The following is a 13,604-nucleotide window of genomic DNA, read 5'->3' as shown; positions in this document are numbered from 1 at the left end:
GTAGGAGATGATTATTAGAGGGGGTAGGAGATGATTAGTGGAGATCGGTAGGAGGTGATTGGTAGAGGGCGATAAGAGATGATTGGTAGAGGGGGTAGGAGATAATTGGTAGAGGGGGTAGGAGATGATTAGTAGAGGGGGTAGGAGATGATTGGTAGAGAGGGTAGGAGATGATTATTAGAGGGGGTAGGAGATGATAAGTGGACGTCGGTAGGCGGTGATCGGTAGAGGACGATAAGAGATGATTGGTAGAGGGGGTAGGAGGTGATTAGTGGAGGTCGGTAGGAGGTGATTGGTAGAGGACGATAAGAGATGATTGGTAGAGGGCAGTAAGAGGTGATTGGTAGAGAGCGGTAGAAGGTGATTGGTAGAGGAGGTAGGAGGTGATTGGTAGTTTGGGTAGGAGGTGATTGGTAGTTTGGGTAGGAGGTGATTGGAAGAGGGCGGTAGGAGGTGATTGGTAGAGGGCGGTAGGAGGTGATTGGTAGAGGGCGGTAAGAGATGATTGGTAGAGGGCGGTAAGAGATGATTGGTAGAGGGTGGTAAGAGGTGATTGGTAGAGGGCGGTAGGAGGTGATTGGTAGAGGGCGGTAAGAGGTGATTGGTAGAGGACGGTAAGAGGTGATTGGTAGAGGGCGGTAGAAGGTGATTGGTAGAGTGCGGTAAGAGGTGATTGGTAGTGGACGATAAGAGATGATTGGTAGAGGGGGTAAGAGGTGATTGGTAGAGGGGGTAAGAGGTGATTGGTAGAGGGGGTAAGAGGTGATTGGTAGAGGGGGTAAGAGATGATTGGTAGAGGGCGGTAGGAGATGATTGGTAGAGGAGGTAGGAGGTGATTGGTAGAGGAGGTAGGAGGTGATTGGTAGAGGGCGGTTAGAGGTGATTGGTAGAGGACGATAAGAGATGATTGGTAGAGGGCGGTAAGAGGTGATTGGTAGGGTAGGTAGGAGGTGATTGTAGAGGGCGGTAAGAGATGATTGGTAGAGGGCGGTAAGAGGTGATTGGTAGAGGGGGTAAGAGGTGATTGGTAGAGGGGGTAGGAGGTGATTGTTAGAGGGCGGTAGGAGGTGATTGTTAGAGGGGGTAAGAGGTGATTGGTAGAGGGGGTAAGAGGTGATTGTTAGAGGGCGGTAGGAGGTGATTGTTAGAGGGCGGTAGGAGGTGATTGTTAGAGGGGGTAAGAGGTGATTGGTAGAGGGGGTAAGAGGTGATTGGTAGAGGGGGTAAGAGGTGATTAGTAGAGGGGGTAAGAGGTGATTGTTAGAGGGCGGTAGGAGGTGATTGTTAGAGGGCGGTAGGAGGTGATTGTTAGAGGGGGTAAGAGGTGATTGGTAGAGGGGGTAAGAGGTGATTGGTAGAGGGGGTAGGAGGTGATTGTTAGAGGGCGGTAGGAGGTGATTGTTAGAGGGCGGTAAGAGATGATTGTTAGAGGGGGTAAGAGGTGATTGTTAGAGGGCGGTAGGAGGTGATTGTTAGAGGGGGTAGGAGGTGATTGGTAGAGGGGGTTGGAGGTGATTGGTAGAGGGGGTAGGAGGTGATTGTTAGAGGGGGTAAGAGGTGATTGGTAGAGGGGGTAGGAGGTGATTGGTAGAGGGGGTAGGAGGTGATTGGTAGAGGGGGTAGGAGGTGATTGGTAGAGGGGGTAAGAGGTGATTGGTAGAGGGGGTAAGAGGTGATTGGTAGAGGGGGTAAGAGGTGATTGGTAGAGGGGGTTGGAGGTGATTGGTAGGGTAGGTAGGAGGTGTTTGTAGAGGGCGGTAAGAGATGATTGGTAGAGGGCGGTAAGAGGTGATTGGTAGAGGGGGTAAGAGGTGATTGGTAGAGGGGGTAGGAGGTGATTGTTAGAGGGCGGTAGGAGGTGATTGTTAGAGGACGGTAGGAGGTGATTGTTAGAGGGGGTAGGAGGTGATTGTTAGAGGGCGGTAAGAGGTGATTGTTAGAGGGCGGTAGGAGGTGATTGGTAGGGTAGGTAGGAGGTGATTGTAGAGGGCGGTAAGAGATGATTGGTAGAGGGCGGTAAGAGGTGATTGGTAGAGGGGGTAAGAGGTGATTGGTAGAGGGGGTAGGAGGTGATTGTTAGAGGGCGGTAGGAGGTGATTGTTAGAGGGCGGTAGGAGGTGATTGTTAGAGGGGGTAGGAGGTGATTGTTAGAGGGCGGTAAGAGGTGATTGTTAGAGGGCGGTAGGAGGTGATTGTTAGAGGGGGTAGGAGGTGATTGTTAGAGGGCGGTAAAAGGTGATTGTTAGAGGGCGGTAGGAGGTGATTGTTAGAGGGGGTAAGAGGTGATTGGTAGAGGGGGTAAGAGGTGATTGTTAGAAGGGGGTAAGAGATGATTGTTAGAGGGCGGTAGGAGGTGATTGTTAGAGGGGGTAAGAGGTGATTGGTAGAGGGGGTAAGAGGTGATTGGTAGAGGGGGTAAGAGGTGATTGGTAGAGGGGGTTGGAGGTGATTGGTAGGGGGCGGTAAGAGGTGATTGGTAGGGTAGGTAGGAGGTGATTGGTAGGGGGCGGTAAGAGGTGATTGGTAGAGGGGGTAGGAGGTGATTGGTAGAGGGGGTAAGAGGTGATTGGTAGAGGTGGTAGGAGGTGATTGGTAGAGGGGGTAAGAGGTGATTGGTAGAGGTGGTAGGAGGTGATTGGTAGAGGGGGTAAGAGGTGATTGGTAGAGGGGGTAAGAGGTGATTGGTAGAGGGGGTAAGAGGTGATTGGTAGAGGGGGTTGGAGGTGATTGGTAGGGGGCGGTAAGAGGTGATTGGTAGGGTAGGTAGGAGGTGATTGGTAGGGGGCGGTAAGAGGTGATTGGTAGAGGGGGTAGGAGGTGATTGGTAGAGGGGGTAGGAGGTGGTTGGTAGAGGGCGGTAGGAGAGTAAAGGGTGATTGGTAGAGGGCGGTAAGAGGTGATTGGTAGAGGGGGTAGAAGGTGATTGGTAGAGGGCGGTAAGAGGTGATTGGTAGAGGGGGTAGGAGGTGCATGTCATCGATCTCAATTGCGTGGATCGATGCTCATGATATCAATCGCTGGATTGTCTGGTCCAGACTCGATTATTAGCTGGAATATTGCTGAGTGCGGCGTTAAACAACAAACCAAACCAACCAAAGAATGGCGACGCGTGTCTTCACGACCGTTTGTTTCTGGTTTGAATACTATAATGACATAGCGTTAAATGTCAGGTCGATCTTGTATAATTTAAAATCTGAATCTGGACCTTTACCCCGATGTGATCTTGTCTCGTATTGTTTTCCATAAACTTGAAGAGAGGGTGAGGAAGTGATGAAATGAGTATGGTTTTACGCCGCTCCAGCACCATCACGACAATATCACAACGTGTTAATCAAGGAGAATCAGATATTGTGCACATGTGTGGAATCGAAACCGATCCTATGGCGTGACGAGCGAACGCTTCAACCACTAGGCTACCCCCGCGCTCGAAAGAGGAAGTGGGTGAGTGTGAGTGGGGTTTAACGCCACTTTTTACAGTATTTCAATTACATCCCGGTGTGTCTGCTTCATGTGGGAGGAAAGCCCGAAGTGACGCAGGTCGTAGACATTTACCACTTTGGTGAAACCCGCGAGCATAGTTATAGTACTGATAAGCCAGACTTTATTTGGGATTCGAACCCACGACTAACTTCAAACTACAGGGACAAACGATACACGAAACACTTTTTTAATTTGGGGCTCAGGGGATGGGAACGCTTCACGATCCATTGTTTGACAACAGTAACCGTCCCTGAGAAGGCGACCAGGTGTGGGACTGTTGTTAAGGTGGGCCCTGAGAGACAGTGGAGTATTGGATATCCCAGTCAAAAGCCTAATAAATACTAGTAAATCGGATGTATAATTTACTTTACCTCTTATGTTAGGTTCATTGCCCGAGACAAACGTTATACCTGCTGGTCCGTAATGATCTTTCGGTTAAGGTCTTAAATCTAAAGCTTAAATTGAAAACACGCGTGGTGTAGCTCTGTTCTGAAGCCAAGAGGGAATATATTAAACTAAACTGAAGTACAAAAGAAACTTGACACCCACAATTTCTTTTAAAAGTGAAAAAGATAAACAAACCTACCGTATTCGACGTAATAAGCGCCCAGGGCGCTCTCAAAATAGGGGGCTCTTATTAGAATATTATTTTGGTGGGGAAAAACAGTTGAAAAGATAAATTTCGTGGTTTATGCTGAAGGTCTGAACTGTTTATATACGACAGATATATTTTTTCAGAATTTAATTGCCTATAATTAAGTCGCCTCTTACAGAAAGCATGGGTTGCTGAAAACCTATTCTACCCCGGATCTTCACGGGTAGGAATTCGTTTTTACACAGGGACACGGAGTGTATCAATCCGAATGATATTGAATTAGTCGCTGGAAAAGTTGGTAACATACTAAATATCTTGTATGGCCGCCATTTGCAGTTATGCAAGCAGGTGCCCGTTATCTCATGGACAACGTAAGCCGGCGTATGACGTCATCATGGATCTACCCCCCCCATCCCTCGCTTCATGCAGAGCCTGTTGAAGTTGTGGCTGTTGTGGTCGGTGTCTCAATCGTCAGCCAAAGTTTTCCAATCACAGGCCCTTGAAGCAGGATAGTAATATAGTAATAGGAACACTGAAATACCGGACCCATATATACAAATAGACAAGGTACATCACTCGCCATCTTGACCGAAGTTGAAATCGGCTGTATCGTTTAAGTTAAATGGGAATGTACGCATGTCATGTTCACAACACAACAAGAGAGAGAGAGAGAGAGAGAGGGAGAGAGAGAGAGAGAGAGAGAGAGAGAGAGAGAGAGAGAGAGAGAGAGAGAGAGAGGGGAGGGAGGGTCACATGTACCAGAATATATAATTATCATTATATATTTTCCGACATATGAACCATAGAGCCTGCAAAGTATGTACACGGTGACGAGCATATTTAAATATTTAACGAATGCTTGTATTGGACATCATATATATATATATAGAGAGAGAGAGAGAGATTATTGGAGATTTTACGTACGCTTTCCGACATAATGCGTATTCGCACACGGTGGCGTGTGACGTACTTTGCCTATTTACTTATATGGGTCCGGCCGGTGCTTCAGTAACATCACTATCCTGCTTCAGGGGCCTGTGGGTTCCGTAGGCGTTCGAAAGGAGACATGTCAGGGGAACTGTATTTGCGATTCACGAAGTTCATGGTAAGTGTCAGGCTGTACACTGTAAAAAATGTGGTAGCGTGAAGGACTACATACCAAGAGGTTGCCGGTTCGTATCCCGCCGAGGTTTAAAAAGTGCCGTGTGTATAAATGTGTTGATGCTGTGTGACAAGTAGTCATTCACTCATACTGGCAGCTGACAATGAAAGTATATTTGATGACTACGATAGACCCTTAACTTGTTTTAGCCCCCCCCCCCCCCCCCCCCCTTCAAATTAATCGACCCCCCGTGAAGATGCGTCCGGGGTCTTCAGTCTTCAGCAACCCATGCTTGCTGTAAAAGGCGTCGCGACAGCTTTTGAGAGGCGACTAACGGGATCGGGTGGTCAGGCTGACTGACTTGTTTGATGCATGTCATCGTATCCAAATTGCGTGGATCGATGCTCATGATATTAATCACTGTATTGTCTCGCCCAGACCCGATTATTTACACACAGCCGTCATATAGCTGGAATATTGCTGAGTGCGGCGTAAAACAACAAAGCAACCAAACCAGGTGAGGTGAAATTGGGTTTAACGTCGCGTCCAAGATTATTGCACTTATATAGCGACGTGCATGCACGTACGTGTGTGTGTGTGTGTGTGTGTGTGTGTGTGTGTGTGTGTGTGTGTGTGTGTGTGCCGTGATATGACTGAAATACTCCCACATTAAACTGACACGCCGTGATATGACTGATATACTCCCACATTAAACTGACACGCCGTGATATGACTGAAATACTCCCACATTAAACTGACACGCCGTGATATGACTGATATACTCCCACATTAAACTGACACGCCGTGATATGACTGATATACTCCCACACTAAACTGACACGCCGTGATATGACTGATATACTCCCACATGAAACTGACACGCCGTGATATGACTGAAATACTCCTACATCAAACTGACACGCCGTGATATGACTGATATACTCCCACATTAAACTGACACGCCGTGATATGACTGATATACTCCAACGTTAAACTGACACACCGTGATATGACTGATATACTCCCACATTAAACTGACACGCGTGATATGACTGAAATACTCCCACATTAAACTGACACGCGTGATATGACTGAAATACTCCCACATTAAACTGACACACCGTGATATGACTGAAATACTCCCACATTAAACTGACACACCGTGATATGACTGATATACTCCCACATCAAACTGACACGCCGTGATATGACTGATATACTCCCACATTAAACTGACACACCGTGATATGACTGAAATACTCCCATATCAAACTGACACACCGTGATATGACTGATATACTCCCACATTAAACTGACACGCCGTGATATGACTGAAATACTCCCACATCAAACTGACACGCCGTGATATGACTGATATACTCCCACATTAAACTGACACGCCGTGATATGACTGAAATACTCCCACATCAAACTGACACACCGTGATATGACTGAAATACTCCCACATTAAACTGACACGCCGTGATATGACTGAAATACTCCCACATTAAACTGACACGCCGTGATATGACTGAAATACTCCCACATCAAACTGACACGCCGTGATATGACTGAAATACTCCCACATTAAACTGACACGCCGTGATATGACTGAAATACTCCCACATTAAACTGACACGCCGTTATATGACTGAAATACTCCCACATTAAACTGACACGCCGTGATATGACTGAAATACTCCCACATTAAACTGACACGCCGTGATATGACTGAAATACTCCCACATTAAACTGACACGCCGTGATATGACTGAAATACTCCCACATCAAACTGACACGCCGTGATATGACTGAAATACTCCCACATTAAACTGACACGCCGTGATATGACTGATATACTCCCACATTAAACTGACACGCCGTGATATGACTGAAATACTCCCACATTAAACTGACACGCCGTGATATGACTGATTTACTCCCACATTAAACTGACACGCCGTGATATGACTGATATACTCCCACATTAAACTGACACACCGTGATATGACTGATATACTCCCACATTAAACTGACACGCCGTGACATGACTGAAATACTCCCACATTAAACTGACACGCCGTGATATGACTGAAATACTCCCACATCAAACTGACACGCCGTGATATGACTGAAATACTCCTACATCAAACTGACACGCCGTGATATAACTGAAATACTCCAACATTAAACTGACACGCCGTGATATGACTGAAATACTCCTACATCAAACTGACACGCCGTGATATGACTGAAATACTCCAACATTAAACTGACACGCCGTTATATGACTGAAATACTCCCACATCAAACTGACACGCCGTGATATGACTGAAATACTCCCACATTAAACTGACACGCCGTGATATGACTGAAATACTCCCACATTAAACTGACACGCCGTGATATAACTGAAATACTCCCGTCTGAAACTGACACACCGTGATATAACTGAAATACTCCCATCTGAAACTGACACGCCGTGATATAACTGAAATAGTTCCACATTAAACTGACACGCCGTGATATAACTGAAATACTCCCACATTAAACTGACACGCCGTGATATGACTGATATACTCCCACATCAAACTGACACGCCGTGATATGACTGATATACTCCCACATTAAACTGACACGCCGTGATATGACTGAAATACTCCCACATCAAACTGACACGCCGTGATATGACTGAAATACTCCCCCATCAAACTGACACGCCGTGATATGACTGAAATACTCCCGCATTAAACTGACACGCCGTGATATGACTGAAATACTCCCACATTAAACTGACACGCCGTGATATGACTGAAATACTCCCACATTAAACTGACACGCCGTGATATGACTGAAATACTCCCACATTAAACTGACACGCCGTGATATGACTGAAATACTCCCACATTAAACTGACACGCCGTGATATGACTGAAATACTCCCACATTAAACTGACACGCCGTGATATGACTGAAATACTCCCACATTAAACTGACACGCCGTGATATGACTGAAATACTCCCACATTAAACTGACACGCCGTGATATGACTGATATACTCCCACATTAAACTGACACGCCGTGATATGACTGAAATACTCCCACATTAAACTGACACGCCGTGATATGACTGATATACTCCCACATTAAACTGACACGCCGTGATATGACTGATATACTCCCACATTAAACTGACACGCCGTGATATGACTGATATACTCCCACATTAAACTGACACGCCGTGATATGACTGAAATACTCCCACATTAAACTGACACGCCGTGATATGACTGAAATACTCCCACATCAAACTGACACGCCGTGATATGACTGAAATACTCCTACATCAAACTGACACGCCGTGATATGACTGAAATACTCCCACATTAAACTGACACGCCGTGATATGACTGAAATACTCCCACATCAAACTGACACGCCGTGATATGACTGAAATACTCCAACATTAAACTGACACGCCGTGATATGACTGAAATACTCCCACATCAAACTGACACGCCGTGATATGACTGAAATACTCCCACATTAAACTGACACGCCGTGATATGACTGATATACTCCCACATCAAACTGACACGCCGTGATATGACTGAAATACTCCTACATCAAACTGACACGCCGTGATATGACTGAAATACTCCCACATTAAACTGACACGCCGTGATATGACTGAAATACTCCCACATTAAACTGACACGCCGTGATATGACTGAAATACTCACGCATTAAACTGACACGCCGTGATATGACTGAAATACTCCCACATTAAACTGACACGCCGTGATATGACTGATATACTCCCACATTAAACTGACACGCCGTGATATGACTGAAATACTCCCACATTAAACTGACACGCCGTGATATGACTGAAATACTCCCACATTAAACTGACACGCCGTGATATGACTGAAATACTCACGCATTAAACTGACACGCCGTGATATGACTGAAATACTCCCACATCAAACTGACACGCCGTGATATGACTGAAATACTCCCACATCAAACTGACACGCCGTGATATGACTGAAATACTCCCACATTAAACTGACACGCCGTGATATGACTGAAATACTCCCACATCAAACTGACACGCCGTGATATGACTGAAATACTCCCACATTAAACTGACACGCCGTGATATGACTGATATACTCCCACATTAAACTGACACGCCGTGATATGACTGATATACTCCCACATTAAACTGACACGCCGTGATATGACTGAAATACTCCTACATCAAACTGACACGCCGTGATATGACTGAAATACTCCCACATCAAACTGACACGCCGTGATATGACTGAAATACTCCCACGTTAAACTGACACGCCGTGATATGACTGAAATACTCCCACATCAAACTGACACGCCGTGATATGACTGAAATACTCCCACATTAAACTGACACGCCGTGATATGACTGAAATACTCTCACATTAAACTGACACGCCGTGATATAACTGAAATACTCCCGTCTGAAACTGACACACCGTGATATAACTGAAATACTCCCATCTGAAACTGACACGCCGTGATATAACTGAAATAGTTCCACATTAAACTGACACGCCGTGATATGACTGAAATACTCCCACATTAAACTGACACGCCGTGATATGACTGATATACTCCCATATCAAACTGACATGCCGTGATATGACTGATATACTCCCACATTAAACTGACACGCCGTGATATGACTGAAATACTCCCACATCAAACTGACGCGCCGTGATATGGCTGAAATACTCCCACATTAAACTGACACGCCGTGATATGACTGAAATACTCCCACATTAAACTGACACGCCGTGATATGACTGAAATACTCCCACATTAAACTGACACGCCGTGATATGACTGAAATACTCCCACATTAAACTGACACGCCGTGATATGACTGAAATACTCCCACATTAAACTGACACGCCGTGATATGACTGATATACTCCCACATTAAACTGACACGCCGTGATATGACTGAAATACTCCAACATTAAACTGACACGCCGTGATATGACTGATATACTCCCACATTAAACTGACACGCCGTGATATGACTGATATACTCCCACATTAAACTGACACGCCGTGATATGACTGATATACTCCCACATTAAACTGACACGCCGTGATATGACTGAAATACTCCCACATTAAACTGACACGCCGTGATATGACTGAAATACTCCCACATCAAACTGACACGCCGTGATATGACTGAAATACTCCCACATCAAACTGACACGCCGTGATATGACTGAAATACTCCAACATTAAACTGACACGCCGTGATATGACTGAAATACTCCTACATCAAACTGACACGCCGTGATATGACTGAAATACTCCAACATCAAACTGACACGCCGTTATATGACTGAAATACTCCCACATCAAACTGACACGCCGTGATATGACTGAAATACTCCCACATTAAACTGACACGCCGTGATATGACTGAAATACTCCCACATTAAACTGACACGCCGTGATATAACTGAAATACTCCCGTCTGAAACTGACACACCGTGATATAACTGAAATACTCCCATCTGAAACTGACACGCCGTGATATAACTGAAATAGTTCCACATTAAACTGACACGCCGTGATATGACTGAAATACTCCCACATTAAACTGACGCGCCGTGATATGACTGATATACTCCCACATCAAACTGACACGCCGTGATATGACTGATATACTCCCACATTAAACTGACACGCCGTGATATGACTGAAATACTCCCACATCAAACTGACACGCCGTGATATGACTGAAATACTCCCCCATCAAACTGACACGCCGTGATATGACTGAAATACTCCCACATTAAACTGACACGCCGTGATATGACTGAAATACTCCCACATTAAACTGACACGCCGTGATATGACTGAAATACTCCCACATTAAACTGACACGCCGTGATATGACTGAAATACTCCCACATTAAACTGACACGCCGTGATATGACTGAAATACTCCCACATTAAACTGACACGCCGTGATATGACTGAAATACTCCCACATTAAACTGACACGCCGTGATATGACTGAAATACTCCCACATTAAACTGACACGCCGTGATATGACTGATATACTCCCACATTAAACTGACACGCCGTGATATGACTGATATACTCCCACATTAAACTGACACGCCGTGATATGACTGATATACTCCCACATTAAACTGACACGCCGTGATATGACTGAAATACTCCCACATTAAACTGTCACGCCGTGATATGACTGAAATACTCCCACATCAAACTGACACGCCGTGATATGACTGAAATACTCCTACATCAAACTGACACGCCGTGATATGACTGAAATACTCCCACATTAAACTGACACGCCGTGATATGACTGAAATACTCCTACATCAAACTGACATGCCGTGATATGACTGAAATACTCCCACATTAAACTGACACGCCGTTATATGACTGAAATACTCCCACATCAAACTGACACGCCGTGATATGACTGATATACTCCCACATTAAACTGACACGCCGTGATATGACTGAAATACTCCCACATTAAACTGACACGCCGTGATATAACTGAAATACTCCCGTCTGAAACTGACACACCGTGATATAACTGAAATACTCCCATCTGAAACTGACACGCCATGATATGGCTGAAATAGTTCCACATTAAACTGACACGCCGTGATATGACTGAAATACTCCCACATTAAACTGACACGCCGTGATATGACTGATATACTCCCACATTAAACTGACACGCCGTGATATGACTGAAATACTCCCACATTAAACTGACACGCGTGATATGACTGAAATACTCCCACATTAAACTGACACGCCGTGATATAAGTGAAATAGTCCCACATTAAACTGACACGCCGTGGTATAACTGAAATATTCCCACATTAAACTGACACGCCGTGATATAACTGAAATACTCCCATCTGAAACTGACACGCCGTGATATAACTGAAATACTCCCACATCAAATTGACACGCCGTGATATAACTGAAATACTTCCACATTAAACAGACATGCTGTGATTTAACTGAAATACTCCCACATCAAATTGACACGCCGTGATATGACTGAAATACTCCCACATTAAACTGACATGCTGTGATTTAACTGAAATACTCCCATCTGAAACTGACACGCCGTGATATAACTGAAATACTCCCACATCAAATTGACACTCCGTGATATAACTGAAATAAATCCCACATTAAACTGACACGCCGTGATATGGCTGAAATACTCCCACATTAAACCGACACGCCGTGATATGACTGAAATACTCCCACATTAAACTGACACGCTCTATGACTGAAATACTCCCACATTAAACTGACACGCTCTAATATAACTGAAATACTCCCATCTGAAACTGACACGCCGTGATATAACTGAAATACTCCCACATTAAACTGACACACCATGATATGACTGAAATACTCCCACATTAAACTGACACGCCGTGTAAACTAAAATACTTAATGTTTCAGTTACAATGAGGGGAATGTTCCACATTTGTGCACAATTCACTGACGAAGATTCCGTATAGTACGGTGTCAAAGCGGCGTTATACCCAACTCACTCACTCACTCAACTCAAACATGAAACAGATGAGCGATAGTGATAGCTGATGCAGATATTAGCAAGTATTGAAGCGACCGTCAGATCATAACCTGTCCCCGAAAAGCTGGGGAAATAATTTGTGCTCAGCTTTTACAAAAACATTTATCGTTCCCATAACCCCCACCCTTACTCACCAAACCCACCCAAAATTACATTAAATGGTTGGGCCTTTAGTGCATTATCTTTCCAGGTCGGAAAAAATAACAATATTTGTTTGGAATTCAGATAAGAACTAATTTTATTACATCTCGGAAAGTTCATTAATGTTGTTCAAGGTTGTAACCGAATACAAAACAAAGAAAACTAACAACCATTGCATATTAACAGATACCAATATTGAAAACCAGGATATAATCCATATTGTTGGACCGCCTCCTTGGTCTAGTGGTAGAGCGTCTTCCTGGAGAGCGGAAGGTCCGGGGTTCGATCCCCGGTCGCGTCATACTAAAAGACGTTATAAGATGGTACTTGTTGTTACCCTGTCTGGCGCTCGACATTAAGGGGCTAAAACAAGGACTGGTCGACTGAGTCAGTCTACTATGTCTGAGTGGGGTATTCATGTTAAACTGCGGCATGATATCTCAGTGGGCGAGCACTATAAATCGGCATCAGTCCGGACTAGTACAAGCAGAAACACACACATACACGTGCATGTACGTCGCTAAATAAGTGTAATATGCTTGGACGAGACGTTTTAAACCCCATTTCACCTCAAGTCCAAATTGTTGCAAATTACGAATATTCAAA

This window comes from Haliotis rufescens, unplaced genomic scaffold (assembly GCF_023055435.1).
Source record: "Haliotis rufescens isolate VD_foot unplaced genomic scaffold, xgHalRufe1.0.p SCAF_15, whole genome shotgun sequence".
Taxonomy (NCBI): Eukaryota; Metazoa; Mollusca; class Gastropoda; order Lepetellida; family Haliotidae; genus Haliotis; species Haliotis rufescens.
Note: the sequence above shows the minus strand (reverse complement) of the source record.